The sequence below is a fragment of the Leptonychotes weddellii genome, chromosome 5 (assembly GCF_054177405.1).
Source record: "Leptonychotes weddellii isolate Sample4059 chromosome 5, ASM5417740v2, whole genome shotgun sequence".
Taxonomy (NCBI): Eukaryota; Metazoa; Chordata; class Mammalia; order Carnivora; family Phocidae; genus Leptonychotes; species Leptonychotes weddellii.
Genome location: NC_138373.1, coordinates 151788973 through 151804467, shown reverse-complemented (window position 1 = coordinate 151804467; position 15495 = coordinate 151788973). Strand labels below are relative to the sequence as shown.

Sequence of the window (15495 nt, the reverse complement as noted above, 5' to 3'; positions counted from 1 at the left end):
CCTGCTCTGCTGGTGGCGCCTCCAGTGGTCCTCAGAGCCCAGCAGCGCATCGAGGAGCATATACCGAGCGTCTGCTGTGTGCCAGGCCCCGGGTTAGCAGCAGTGACGATGGTAATCCTGGCAAACATTTCTCAAGTGCTCCCGAATGTCTGTTTGCCAAGGAGCTTTCCAATCAAACAGCTCGTCCTATCTCAGTTAAACCCTACAGCAAGCACGTGCGGGAGGGAGCCCAGACGCCGCAGAACACAGAGCCTGTGTAGCCGTGGACTTGGGGCCAGGGCTCGGCACGTGGTGGACAGCAGGGAAAGCCCCCCTTTGTCACCCTCTCCTGTAACAGGACCCAGGGTCTCCCATTCTTTGGCTTGGGGGCGGGGGGAGGCAAGGGGAAACCACCTCACCAGCAGAGGACTGCAATCCCCTGCTCGCGTTACCTGCTGACTACCTAGAATGACCTTGAATAAAGAAGAGATGCTATCACAGCCTTTCCGTCCCGTGTCCGCCTCCCGAGGGCCGAGTCTTCACTAACAGCCTTTCAAAAAGAATCGCTCAGTTCAGGTCAGGCAACGCAGAGTTGCCCCCAGAATTTCAGCCAAGTCCCCTAAAACCGGCAGGGACTATTGTTATCTGCATCTTGCAGACAAGGAAGCTGAGAAGGAGTTGTGGCTCCACATCCATCGAGGGTCACACAGCTGTTACATGACGGCAGCAGGATTTGAATCTGCCCCCTGCTGACTCCTAATCCCATGTTCCCAGCCACGTGCCCCACCACCCCCAGGCACAGAGCCTGGAACACGAGAGGCCCTCGACTGGCATGGGCTCAGTGGAAGATCTGCTTTTTCCTTCTCGCCCACGTTGTCTCCTCCCGATTGGGCCGGGGTCACAGGCGGCCTGGGAGTCAGGAAGGATGACATTCCGCCCCTGTGGCCCCTGCGTGGCTGGGAGGAGGGGCTATCCCACGAGGAGGAGCTAACGGGAGGGCAAGTCAGCAAGGGGAGGGTGCTGGTCTCAAGGTCCCCAGTCAGTAAGAAGTCCAGCTGGACCAGAGTCGTTACTCCACCCCACGTCCCAGCTGCTGTCTTGAAAACTGGAGGGACAGGGTCACCTGGGAAGCCAACCAGGCCGAGGGCCTCCTCAAACCTGCCACTTCCCAGAGAGAAGAGTGACCGGATGGAGGGACAGTGCCGGACGCCCCAGCAGGCCCCTCAGGGCAGCCTCCTCTCTAGGAGCCAGAGCCCAAGGCCAGCATGGTTACCATGGTGACCACCACCCTCCATCCTGTAGGCCCAGATGACAGTCACAGTTTCTGTAATTCGGAGGGCTCTGGGAGGGGGGTGGGGGCAGGAGTGCTGGGTTTGGCTGAGGCAGCCAAATTTGTTTTTATTTTTGTCAAATCTGAAATCTGATCCATTTCCCAGGGTGCACCTCAGTTGTCTAAATAAATCAAGTGGAAGAAAGGGCTGGAAGCTGCATCCTCCTGGACCAGAGAGGCAGGGAAGGAGAGCCAGCCCCAACGTGGGGGTCCTTCCCTTACTGGTCCTCAGTTAGTCCCAGGTTAGGAGCTCAGGCCTCCAGTCTTCAAAGGCTGAGGTCTGAGATTCCAGATCCCAGTTCTTAGGACAGCTTCTACATGGCCAGACCAACAGGCATCCACGGAGCAACTGCTCCTGGGCTGTGCATCAGGGCTCTGAGATGAACCAGGCTTACTCCTGCCCTGGAGGTCCCTAGAGCACATCCTTGTCCTAGGACCCGGCTGCGATGTGTGGCTACCATTTCAAATGTCAACTATGCTCTAGACCCTTGGGCTTCAAAGAATATATCCATTCACGAATTCATTAATTGATTCATTTGATTTGTCTTTATGAGCAAAAGCCACTCTGGAGAGCTGCTTGGCATCTATTAAAGCGAAACAAGCCCAGCCGGGCCACTCCTGGGTGCACTCTGCAGCGTCTGGGCTCCCTCCCGCACGTGCTTGCTGTAGGGTTTAACTGAGATAGTACGAGCTGTTTGATTGGAAAGGCTCAAAGCTCTCTTATTCATAACGGCCCCAACCTGGGAACAACCCAAGTGTGCATCATCGGGAGAATGAGTCGGGCAGCAGATTTCAACTAGGGATGATTCTGACCCCCAGGGGACATGTGGCCATGTCTAGAGACGTTTTTGATTGCCTCGGGGGGGCAGGGCACTGGCATCTAATGGGTAGAGACCAGGGACCCTGCTAAACATCCTGCAATGCACAGGACAGCCCCACCACGAAGAATTATGCAGCCCCATGTGTCAGCAGTGCTGAGGCTGAGAAAGCCAGTGGCACATCCGTTCGATGGAAGACTCCCCGGCAATGGGACAAAGAGCAAACCACTGACACACACAACAGCTGGGACGAAGCTCACCAGCATAACGCTGGGTAACAGAAGCAAGACACCCAAGAGCAAAGAGTGTGTGAATCCAATTCTATAAAGTGAAAAATCAGGCAAAGCTAACCCTACAGTGAAGGAACTCAGAGCAGCGGTGACTTCGGGGGAGCACCCATCGGAGGTGGGGGACGAGGGAGCTTCTGGGGCACTCTCCATCTTTTGGAGATGTTCTTGTTGGCCTGAGTGTGGTCACCGGAGTATATTTATACGGGAAAATGCCCTGTGCTGGACACAAAGATTTGTGAGCTCTACTGCATGTACACCTTACACCTCAATAAAAAGGGCAACAAAGGGGCGCCTGGGTGACTCAGCAGTTAAGCTTCCGACTCTTGATTTTGGCTCAGGTCATGATCTCAAAGTTGTGAGATCGAGCCCCACATTGGGCTCCTCACTGGGCATGGAGCCTGCTTGGGACTCTCTCTCCCTCTCCCTCTGCCCAACCTCCCTCTCTCCCTCTCTAAAAAAAAAAAAAGATTTGTTCCTCCCATGCCCATAGCAGTCTCGGGAGATAGTGGGTTATTATACCCACTTCACAGATTCAAAAATAAAGGTCCAGATACTTGCCCAAGGTCACACAGTGGTTGAGCTGGGACAGAAAGCTGCTCCATAAAGTGGACAGACTTGCTGGACAGATGGTCCTAGGCCTCTCTGCTTACATGCCTCCAGCAATGGGGAGCTCCCCACATGACACACAGCCCAGCCTGGGCTGGACTGGTTCTGCTTATATGCTAGAGTCTCTGTGGGCTGAGAACCCTTACAGGGGCAAGATGAGGAAGTGAGTGCTCCCTTCCTTCCTTGTCCCTGCCCCCAATCCCACTTCTTAGAGGCCCCTTAATTTGAGAACTCATTGAATTTGGCCAAAGTCTCTGATTCCCAGATGCCCAGCAGGCCTCAGTGCCCAGTGCAGACAGCCGGAGTGGGGGAGGTGAGGGAACAGGGGCTGCCAGCTTGGAAGAAAACCCAGGGCGGATGGCCCATGGGATAAGAACTCCAGCCAAGGAGCCTTCAGCCCCTGCTGATGAAAAGGGGAAGGCAGGCAGACCGCTGGGGCCCAGGGTCCCACTGTCTGGGGGCTGGCCCAGCCTCAAGAGCCCACCCCCAAAGAAGGTGTGCCGCGGGGAACCCTCCTGGAGTCCTAGGCCGGGGGTACTCACAATGTCTTGGATGTACCCCCCTTATGTCAGCTATCAAACTGAGTGTGGTCTGTCCTGGTTTCTCACCACCAACCAGGCTGTGCTGTCCCAGGGCAGAGGGTATCCATCCCTCTCTGTGCCCAGAGCCCTACCTGGAGCAGCTCAGAAGGAGTGAGGTCCCCATCACCTGGAGGTATCAAGGAGCCTAAGGAGGAATTTCTGTGCTGGAGGGATTTGCAGCCTCCCTTCCCACCCTGATCCCTCCTCTTCTCCCTTTTAACATCCATCACTCACTACTCCTTTATTCGGCACCCCCTCACCGAGACCCCCTCTGTCTGGCCCACAGTGGCTCTGGGAACCCCACATGAAGAAGATACAGTCCCTGCCCTCCAGAAACCACAAGCAGACACCCGGTGGAGACACAGACAGAGGGTGATGACATTCTCGCTCGGTCTCCTGGGGGCCTGTCCCCCACCACATGTCTCCCCTGCCTGCCAGTGACCACACCCGTGCACGTGTCCACGTATGCACTCCCACCGAGCGCCACAGCCCTTCGGGCACCTGCACACGCTATCACGCATGCGCACCTTCCTCCTCGCCCATCTGGCCAGCAGCCCTGGGCACGGCCGGCCCACTCTCCTGCAAAAGCAGTTCTGAGGCTTCTCCGGACCCCCTGGGGAAGTTCATGAGCCCCTTCTCAGAATCATGTTTTTAATGCATACATTTGTTTTTAATGCCTAGAATTAGAAAGGAAGGAAGCCAGTTATGTTAAAATAGTTGTCAAAACATTTTTTTAAAAAAACAGACTTGGGGGGCGCCTGGGTGGCTCAGTTGGTTAAGCGACTGCCTTCGGCTCAGGTCATGATCCTGGAGTCCCAGGATCGAGTCCCGCATCGGGCTCCCTGCTCAGCGGGGGGTCTGCTTCTCCCTCTGCCCTCTTCCCTCTCGTGCTCTTTGTCTCTCATTCTCTCTCTCTCTCAAATAAATAAATAAAATCTTAAAAAAAAAAAAAGCAAAAAAAAATAAAATAAAATAAAAAAACAGACTTGGGATGGAGCACCACGTGAGCTTCATTATCAACACGATGAAGATCCAGAGCCTGTGGCAGGTCTGATGTATGCGGCTGGAGAGTAGTGATGAAGTCCACAGCCACCGCGGGGTGACAGATGATCGCTACCAGTGAGCTGCAGGAGCTGCCAATAATCACACCCTGGTTTGTTACCTCTGTTCACAACAGAAAGAAATGCTCGATTTCACTCAGACACCAGTGAAAACAAATGTGCAACATGTCCCCTTCCAAGTTCAAGAACCCCAGGTGAAGATCCTTATCCTAGAAACTCTCTCCCCCTTGGGCTCCAAGGATACCACAAGGACCTGGGCAGGTCCTCCTTCTACTTCTTGGCTCTGTCCCTCAAATGTTGGCCTTTCTCAGGCTCCCCACCCTCTGGTCTCCCCTCTCCTCTCCTTGACCGCACACCCACTCCCACGGCCCCAACTCTGGCAATATGGTGGTCGGCAAGCTGACCAGGTCCAGAATCTGTCCCAGCCCCAGGCCGACTCACTGCTGAGCAACAAAGACACCCCCTAGGATGTCTCTGGGAACCTCAAATTCATCATAATGGCGTAGGTCCTATTCTCCCCAGATCACCAAATTCTCTGCATTTCCCACCCCAATGAATGATGCCCCCCAACTACCATTAATGCTAGAAGTTGTCCAGATGGGGAGAACCCTCCAGAGGTTCCCTCCCCCTCATCCCCTTGTCCCTCTCAGAGACCTGTCCATTTCACCACCTAAATCTCTCCCCTCCATCCACAAAGCTGCACCTCCACCCAGGCAGGCTGTACTCCCTCACCCCTGACTCTGAAATAGCCTTCTCCTCCAGCCTGGCTTCCTCTGATAAATCCTCCCTGCACAGCCAGAGGGTTCCTCCAGAACCAAAAGCCTTCCGTGGCTTCCCACTGCCTTCCAGAGAGTTTCCAAACTCCTTGGCTTGACACTGAAGGCCCTTTGTGCTCTTGGTCAGCCACATCTCTGTCCACACAACCTCCACCTCCAAAGCTTGCTTGCTAGGATACACTTCACTGAAAGCTTTTCTGCACACCTACTATGTGCAGAGCTGAGGGCCGTGGCCTAAAGAAGAGACAGGTATCAATGGAACATGGAGCCTGCCCTCAAGGAGCTCATAGTCTAGAAGGTGAGGAGAACAAGTCAGGTACGAAAAACCCTTGTAGACAGTACAAGAATAGGGCTTAACTGGACAGTGAACATGTGGCAGGGTGGATGGGAGATAGGGGCAGGTGTATTGATCAACAAGTATCTGCCAAACAAGTGAATGGATGGATGAGTGGATGGGTTGATAGATGGATAGATAGGAGTATGGGGATGGGGCCTTGGGTCTGTGGATGATTGAATGGGTAGATGGTCGGGAAGGGGGGAATGAATGCATGAATGTGAAGGTTAGGTAGACGGATGATGGGTTGATGGGTAAATGAATGGATGAAGAGATGGAAAGATGGATGGATGGATGGATGGATGGATGGAAGGACGGGTGAGTGGGGAGATGGACGGGTGGGTGCATGGGAAGGCAGTTGGAAATGTGACACTCTAGTAAATGGCAGCTCCAGGATACAAACCCAAGTTTATATGACCAAAGGAAACCTTCAGGTTGGGACTTAGCACTGTCCTCTCTTCCTCCTTCAGAGATTCCCCCTCTCAGTCTCCACCCTCCTCGCCCCAAGGCCCATGCTGTGCCCACACTTTCAGAGCTTCAAGAGATCCCAGGGACCACCTAGGCCAGGGTTTTTGGCGTTTCGGACCTGATAATTCTTTGTCGGGAAGCTGTCCCGTGCATTATAGGATATTTGGCCTTTATCCACTAGAAACCAATACAACCCCCTCCCCAAGTTGTGACAACCAAGAATGCCTCCAGACATTGCCAAATCTAGGGGCAATATCATCCCAAGTGAAAATCACTGATACCCTAACCTCCCCCACCCCACAATTTTATAGATGAGAAAACTGACACCCAGAGAGGAGTGACCTGCCTGAGGTCGCGGAGCTTGCACTTGGCAGAGCCCAGACTGGACCCTGGGGGACAGCCAATCCCCAATCATCTCCTCACTCAACGTAGGGGTGCGGCTGAGAGCCTCTCCTGCCACTCTCTGGGGGGAAGCCAGGTGCAGACCTTGGGTACCCTACTCTCCCCACCTCCACCCTGGCCCTCTCCCCGCCAACACACCAAGCCCTCGCATTCCTACAGCACCTCGAAGTCAGCCAAGCCTTCTCATGCTTTCTCAGACAGATAGAAACCGTCGTCCAGAGAGGTCGAGCTGTCTGCTCAGTATCACACAGGAGGAAGTACCAGCAGCAGGATTTGAACTTGGGGAGAGAAGAGGAAGACCAGAGCACAGCTCCACAGGGCAGACGGGGCCAGAAGTGCGGAAGGCAGCCCCACGGGAGAGCTGGAGAGAGATTAGCAAGGAGACATTCTGGCTGATTAAAAAGACGGATCGATTTCTCTCGGAAAGAAACAAACGGGGCCGTTTGTCTCCCAACAGGATGGCGAGGCGGTCCGAGGGAGGTGGCAGGTCAAAGCTGGCTACGACACAGACACTGAAGCCCAGGCAGGATGGACGAATAAAAATCCAATCATGTTTTAAATGCCCCCAGGAGGGGGTTGACACTTCATTAGCCAGCCAGCCCTCTTTCTAATTCTCCTGCTCACTATCAATTACAACTAGCCTCGGGGTCAGCTCTCACGGGGCTGTGCACACCCTGGGCTCCCGCCCAAGCCCCCCTCCGCCACCCCGGCCCTGGACAAACACTCCACCTCTCTGGGCCTCTCTAGAGCTGTCTGAGGGGCTGGGAAGATGGAATGCTCCCCCCACACAGGTGTCCTTAGTCAACACCAGTGCCCTCCCGGTGCAGTCTCCCCCTTTGTCCTCCAAATCTGGACCCCAAATGTCCTTCAGCCCCCACCCCGTTCCTTTCCCAGCCCACACACCAGGCTGTTACCAGCATCCTGGGTGACCACAGAGCCCTTGACGAGGCACTTTCCTCAGCAGGGATGCCATCCCCCCTCCCTCCACCTCTTGCCCATCAGACACTCTCCTGCCCTGGCTTGGAGGCCTCCTTCTTCATCAGAAGGTTCCTGCAGCATCCCCAGTTTGGACAGACTGACCACTCCATCCTCCTGGTGGCCACGGCCCCCCTGAGGGTCCCTCCGCCCAGCCTTTATCCCACTTTGCTTCACAGGAGTGTGATGTGGGTCTGGCTCTGCCTCATCCATCAGGCTAGGGACTCCTCAGGGTCACCACTGAAGATCCAGGCCTGGTATTCCGAGGCTCCACCCAACATGGCTAAACAGCCCGAGGGCACCTCCACTCAAGTGTAGAACAGTGGCCAACACTGTTCTGAAGCTGGGCTCCAGAAAACACTTGTTCAATCAATCAATCAATCGATCATCAACCATCAATCAACATTTGCTTCAGGAGTCTACTGCTTGGTCTCCAGGCCTCTCTCTCCCTCAAGCATCCTCCATTCTGCTCCAAGAGTGACCATTCTAACAAATGAATTTACTCATATCCCATCCCTGCTGGACACCCATCAATGGCTCCCCAGTGCCCGCAAGATCAAGAACAAGCTCCAAACTGTCATTTGACACCTGTTATCCAGCACGTGCCTCACCCTGTTCCAGCCACACTAAACTCACAGTTCTCTATACTATTCTCTCTGCCTGGAACACTATCCCACAACTGTGCTTCTGGAAAACTTCTACTCATGCAGCAAGACCCAGGCCAAATGCCCCCTCCTCCGGGCAGGCTTCACCAATGCCCCCAGGTTGGATCAGAGGCAGCTTCTTCACCCACAGCTCTCTTTACACAGAAATCCCCATGTGATGGTACCAGAGGTTGCCCTGAAGGTCAGGCCCTCTCTGGCCCAGCCAGACTCCTCCAACTTGCTGTCCAGCCCACCCTGCTGACCAGTCGAGAGTGTGACAGTCCCTCTGGCCACCAGAAGCATCCCTAGGGCACAGCTCGATGCTGACTTTTACTTCTGAGAAAAACAAACCTTCTCTACACCAGATGGAGGGAAACGGACAATTTCCCAGACACGTGTTGCTTCTTCCATCAACACTGGCCGCCCATCTGGGCATTCTCATTAGCCCCAGGCTGAAGGAGGAGGGGATACCCTTCCCTAAAGAGCCCCTTCCCCAGCCTTGAGCAAGCCATCAGCGCCGGCTGCAGAGTCTAGAATGCTGGGCTCCAGTCTGCCCTGGCCGTCTGATTACTCAACGTGTGCCCCTGGGCAAGGCATGCTTCCTTCCTGGGCCTCAGTCTCCCCAGCTATAGAATGGGGGTTAGCAAACTCCCGGCCCTGCCACCTCACGGGAGTTGCTGAGAGAATCTGGGAGGCCAAGGCAGGCAGGGAAGTACTGAATGAACTGGAAAGCGAGGCAGGAACCCATCAGTGCCAGGCCCAGGCTGGGCCACAGAGTGAAGTGAGAGCCCCAGGCCATGCTGTCTGGGGCCTCACTCAGATGGAGGAGACAAAGCCAGCCACAAACAATTCCCCTGAGGCAGGAAGAAAGTTATAGGATAAAGAGGGGTCAAGAGAGGAAGGAGCTGGGGATCCTGGAACACTCCCTGCAGGTAGGGGCCAGGCAGCTGGGCCTGGGGGGCCGGTGGGATTTGTAGCCATGGAGGCAGGGAGCGGGCATCTCGGGGGGCAGACCCAGCAGAAGCCAAGGCAGGGAAGGAGGGCATGTCAGGAAACATCAGCATTAGTTTGGGCTTCAGAACAGGAGCATGAAGGGAAAGAGCAGGAAGGTGGCTGGAGGACAGCCCGGGGGGGAACCATGGAAGGACCCAAATCCAGCCAAGTGAGACTATTCTGGGGGGGGACAGGGAGCCCTGGGAGGTGTCTGAGTGAGGAAAGAATGAGTAAACAAATGAAAGGAGGCAGGCAGGGAGGGAGACAACAGCCCTTCCTGGGCACGCAGCACTCTGTGGGTGACAAACCCCTTCCACACAAGGGGGCCCCAGGAGCCCCTGAGGAGGAAGATGAGGGAGGGGGGAGAGACTGGGTCCAGGGCAGAGATGACTGCCCATGTGGCACAACTCCAGGCTCCCGGGTGCTCTCTTCACTGTGCAGGGGAAGGAAGGCATGCCACCTTGTCGGTGGCATTTGGGGTGAGATCCCAGGAGCTGTCTGTTTAGACAGAAGAAGATGGAAAAACTCAGATGTTCCCAACAGCCCAGCCACAGGGCTGGGCTCAGGCCAGGAGGGATGGAGGTTAGATCAAGGCAGGGCTTCCTGATAGTTAAAAACCCTCAGAAGGGTCCTAGAGGCCTTGATCTGGTGCAGCAAGACTGAGGGAGCATGCCCAGAGATGGGGGGTGGATTGTCAAAGACTGGGGGCCCAGCTGGCACCACCTTCAGGACCCTTGTCCTGAGCCACCCCAGGTGACTCCCTACAGCTTCCCCATTGGCCCCAGGGTGCCTACAGCTGCTGCTCGGCCCTTAACTGTTGTAGGAGCCCAGCCAGGGCTTTCCTGGAATTGTCACTTGACCTCCTGACATTCCCAACTGGGGGTTGCTATGGCCCCACCTCACAGATGAGCAAACAGAGGCTCAGCAAAGGCAAAGGCCTCCTGGCCAAGAAGCCAGGAGCAGGTCTGCATTCACACTCATGCAAGCCACAGTCCCTGGGGTCACCGGAGCCCTCTCCCAACACCAACCCAAGGCACCAACCCCGGAGCAGGTCTGCATTCACACTCATGCAAGCCACAGTCCCTGGGGTCACCGGAGCCCTCTCCCAACACCAACCCAAGGCACCAACCCCTACACCTGGACCCCCCCTCTCCAGACCCCGCCAGCGCCCTGGGCCACCATCATTCCTCATCACCACCCCACAGGTGCCTTCTCAGGAGGGGCCTCCGACCAACGTCTCTCCCAGGGAGTCGGAGTCACCTTCCCTTGCACAAAAGGGTCACAGCTGTCGAATGATCTTGTCGAATGATCTTGTCAAATGATCTCATGAATGGGTGAGAGATGAACGAGAGCCCATTCATCTCCACCAAACATGCTGAATCCCCAGAATGAACAGCACAAGGCTTGAGCTATGATGAGACTGTGGGCCCTGCCCTCTTCCTGCCCAGTGACCGGCAAGGTCAGAGGGTCTGCACGGCGGGGGTCTCAGCCAGCTGGACTTCGAAGCAAGAGCAAGCAGAGGGCCGGAGCCAGGCAGGGGACCAGAAGCAGACAGAAGGGGGCCAGAGGGACAGATGACAGCCCGGGCCACAGCCACAAGCACAGAGCGAGGGAGCCCAGCCACAAGGAACACGGCGCCCGGGTGTTCCCCGAAGACAGCACTGAGATGCTTTCCGAGGAGGGCCAGAAGTGGGTTCCCCACCAGCCCCTTCCCAACCTCACTGGCCATCTCTCCCATCCTGCAGACAGAAGACCTAGGGTCGGGGCGGGGGGGTGGTGACAGATCCAAGGTCACAGGCAGCTGGTGTCTCCTTCCTCCCAGGCCTGCCCTGCAGAGGCCGCCTTCATAGCCCACTGGCTTCCCACCATGTATGCGCCCCGGAGTGCGGCCAAAGGGAAGGGGGGCTGCACACCCTTCAGGGGATGGCCCCAGGCAGGCCACAGACGTGGGTGCCGGATGTAGATGCCGAAACCCAGGGAGACCCTCCCCGCTGCCTCCTGGAACTGCGGAGCAAATCTCCCCACCCCGGGTGGAGCATGGAGAACCGGGCGCTTCTCCAGCCTCGGCAGGTGGCCGCCGTGTCCTGGATACAAGCTGAGGCTGGGGATTCAGAGAAATTGAGGTTTTCATCCCAGCTCTGCTACATCCTGGCTGTGCAACACAGGGTAGAAGTCACTCAACCTCTCTGAGCCTCACCTTCCCTGTGTGGGAAATGGGGCTGGGACAGCCCCTCGGGGGGTGGCTACAGATGTCAAGACAGCAGAGCCCTGAGCACCAGGAGTGCCAGCCCTTAGTATCACCCCGAACCCCTCCCCTGTGCTGGACACGCTGCTGGATGCTTCCAAGGAGTCATCTCTAATCACCTGTAAGCGTCCCTTACAGAGCCGGGAAAAGCAAAGCTCGGGGAGGGAAAACCAGAGCAAATACAGCCCCCCGTGGGCCCTTCTCCCACACGCAGCCGGGTAGGCTCCCAAGACAGGCTCCCGCATCGAAGCCGGGGGAGAAAATAGGTAGGTTTCCAGCTGATGGGTCGTGCTGCGGCCGACTAGCCACGTGTCCGGGGATGAGGGCGTGACGACCGAGGGCGTAACTGGCACAAATTTCCCTAAGTAACAGAGATCGATGATTTTCCCTGGAAACAATGTCCTCTGAAGGCGTTATGTGCTGTCTAAAGGCTTGATGCCTAACGTCTCATTGCATCTCCCATGAGCAGAGCGTTTGCTCGGTGATCCATGAGGCCTGGTGCACCTGTGAGCGCAGCCGGTAAGCGTGATAACCACGTGGACGGCAGCGTCTCTAGTCCGCAGAGCTGCATGTCCACACTCGCCTTGTGTACTGCCTGGTATTCAGTGCACTCCTGAGAAGGGGGTTCACCACCCCCATTTGACAGCAGGGAGCACGGGGCTCAGAGAGGTTAAAAAACTGGCCCATGGGGGCGCCTGGGTGGCTCAGTCGGTGAAGCGTCTGCCTTGGGCTCAGGTCATGATCCCAGCGTCCTGGGATCGAGCCCCGCATCGGGCTCCCTGCTCAGCGGGAAGCCTGCTTCTCCCTCTCCCACTCCCCCTGCTTGTGTTCCCTCTCTCGCTGTGTCCCTCTCTGTCAAATAAATAAAATCTTTGAAAAACAAAAACAAAAAAAACTGGCCCATGGGGGCGCCTGGGTGGCTCAGTCGGTGGGTGAAGCGTCTGCCTTGGGCTCAGGTCATGACCTCAGGGTCCTGGGATCGAGCCCCATGTTGGGCTCCCTGCTCAGCGGGGAGTGTGCTTCTCCCTCTCCCTCTGCCCCTCCCCCCGCTCGTGCTCTTTTTCTCTCTCTCTCTTCCTCTCAAATAGATAAATAAATAAAATCTTAAAAAAAAAAAAAAAAAACTTGGCCCGTGATCACACAGCAAATAAGAGGCTGAATGAGCCCCTGGGTCTGTCTGACTCAGGTCCCCAGCATTTTCCACATGCCACCTACCCATGAGTCAAACAGCGGGACCAATCCCCCAACATTTCAGACCCGGAGACTTCCCAGCTGAAACCCTGGCTGGCGGTGCATTGCTCAAGGCCCAGACCCGGCAGGGAGTGGTGCGGACATCCGGGCGAGCGGCCCTTTCCCACCTGGCTCGCCAGCCTGGCTCGCCAGCTCAGCTCAGTCCCAGCAGCCTCTTCTGGCTCTCCGGGGAGTCAGGTGGCAACTCAGGGTCGAGCTGGGTAAGGAGCCGAGTCAGGGAGCACCAGGTTTCAAAGGACAACTGGCTCACACAGCAGGGACTCTAGTGCTCAGGACAGTCTTTCTGAGCAGACCCTGCCATCCTGCCCTGCCCCGGCCCCGGGCCTGCTGGGCCTGATAGCTGCTCCCGCTAGCCTGACCCTGATGCCAACACGTCCATCATTCCTTTGGGTTCTGGATGAGAAGCAGAACCGTGCAGAGTCTGGGGATGGGAAAGGTCATTTATGGTTGTCACGAAGATTCGGGCCCTGCCTCCTAATATTTAGGGACCAAGAACACCAAATATCCCGTAATATGCAAGACAGCCTGGACCACAAAATACTGTCACACCCAAATGCCAACAGTGTCCCCACAGAGGAGCACCTGCTTAAGCACTGCCCCTTCCCGGAGCTCGCTCCCAAGAAGGAGGCAGGGGAAGGGAGGTTTCTGGCCAGGGAAGAATCCTAGAGCCCTGAGCACCTGATCAAAGACACCTACATACACACCAAGACCCTAAAGCCCGGCCTGAGCGTACCTACGGTCAAGTCTCTGATCCAGGGCCCCTGATCCACCAACCAAGGTCACCTGGGCCTGCATTTGCAGAAACCTGCCTTGGCCTCCCTCCCACGGGCCCGACTCAGGCTATGAAATCTGAGCGCTGAACCATCCTATTCACAAAGCCTAGAACCTCGCATCCTTGGACTTCCAAACACATACCATCGCAGCCGCCAAATCTCAGACTCACGCCCTCTTTGAAACACAGAACTTTACAGACTTTGAAATCACAGAGGCTTAGAATTTGATTGTCCATGAGCCTTACATTTAAACTCTGAACCCTGAGACTCAATCACAGAAGCTTCCAGTCTGAGAGTCCCAGACCTGACACTTCGGAGGCTGCCCCACTCTGGAGTCATCAGATCTTTGGTCTAGAAGGGAGCTCAGAAGCGAGGCAGTCAGTTCAGGCAGAGACCTGAATCACCTGCATCCTTCACCCCAGCCTCAGCAGCCTCTGTCCCGGGGCCTAGGGAGCCCAACATGCTCTGAGCAACTGCCAGTGTTGGGGAGTCCCTCCCGAAGGAGGGGGCTGAATTTGGCAGCACTCCTCCCGCAGGCGGCTTCCACACGCTTGGACCCAGGCTCTCCCTGAGACAGAGGAGGACCAAGCCCTGCTCTGACCAGCAGCGGGACCCTTTCCCTCCCTTCTGGGGGCCAGCCCCCACTGTTGCTCCCACTCCCAGGCTCCCACATGCACTGAGGGTGGAGCCCAGGGGGATGGTGAGGACAAAGGCCAGAGGACCCCAGGGACTCTGTTTGCCCAACACACCAGAAATGTAGCAACCTGGAAGGGTCGCTGTGGGCTGCTCAGTGACCAGGGCCCAGAGTACCTGAGGTCAGGGGTGAGGCCAAGTATGGCTGGCACCCCAGCTCCCAGGGCTGGAGGAGGCCATCTCATCCAGGCCCTTCTTTTTAGATAGAGGCACTGAGGCTCAGAGAGAAGGAGCTGCCCAAAGTCACACATCTAGTTTACGGTAGACGGGACTCAGATGCGCTCTCCATCCAAGGGCTTCTGAGACACTGGGGCCAGCTTTGGGCTGCATCTGCCCAGCCAGATGCACCAGAGCCTGTCAGAGGGTGAGCTGGGTCACACTCCCAAGTCAAGGTCATCTGAGCCATGCCTCTGCCTCCAGCCCAGCCCAGGTCTTGACTCTCTAGACCATATGAGGCTCAGAGAGGTAAAGTAACTTTCCCAAGGTCACACAGCACCCAAATGGCAGAGCCAGAATTAGCCCTAGTCCCACCCAGGCTAGGTACCTGTGACACGGTTCCATCGTCTCCCTCGTCTTTCAGGGAGTCTTTCTCTTCCTCAAAGGCCCAAAGCTCCTGTGGTCCCCCTTTTCCTGGCCTGGCCACCCCCCAGCTCACATGCTCCTAAGGTTTCCCCAACATACTGTACTAAAACTATTCCCATGGATGGTGCCTGCATCCCCCACTCTTGGCAGCTCCTCAGGGCAGACCAGCTAGCTGTTTCTCTATCCTCCACGACTCCAGGGCTGATGTCAGTGAGCGCTGGGGGAACAGACTTATTGAACGGACCCGCTAACCATGCCTGAAACCGCCTGAGCCCTCCTACAGAAGGAACACCTGGCATTTGGCCCTCCGTCCAGCTAAGGGCACCCAGACCCACACTCCACCCACTACAGCAGAGACCCTCCGGTTTCCAAGGTCATCACCCAGCCCTTCCAGAGCAGGGAGGCCAGTAGCCCTGGGCTCTGCATGGCTGCCTCCCCCAGCCTTTCTGGGGGCCACCTCACCACCCCAACCGTCATCCCGGGTAGCCCAGGTGTCCAGAGCTGGGCTCAGGTGCTACTCAGCGTGTCCTCAAGCACTGGCAGAGAATCTTCTGCTTGGCGGGCCCCCAAACCCAGAGGCCACCATGTCTGGGTGCCAAAGCCTCCTCCTCACCGGCCCCCAGCCCCCAGCTCAGCCCGTGATCCATTTCCACGGCGCACTGAGCAGTCGGTCCTTCTAAAACACTGATCGCTC

At 56.5% G+C, this 15495-nt stretch overlaps 1 protein-coding gene across 1 annotated transcript in view; it reads right to left on the bottom strand.

The window, feature by feature from the left end:
- CACNA1I (calcium voltage-gated channel subunit alpha1 I) overlaps positions 1 to 15495 on the bottom strand; it is an 85094-nt gene that overhangs the window by 57499 nt on the left and 12100 nt on the right. The window lies entirely within an intron of this gene.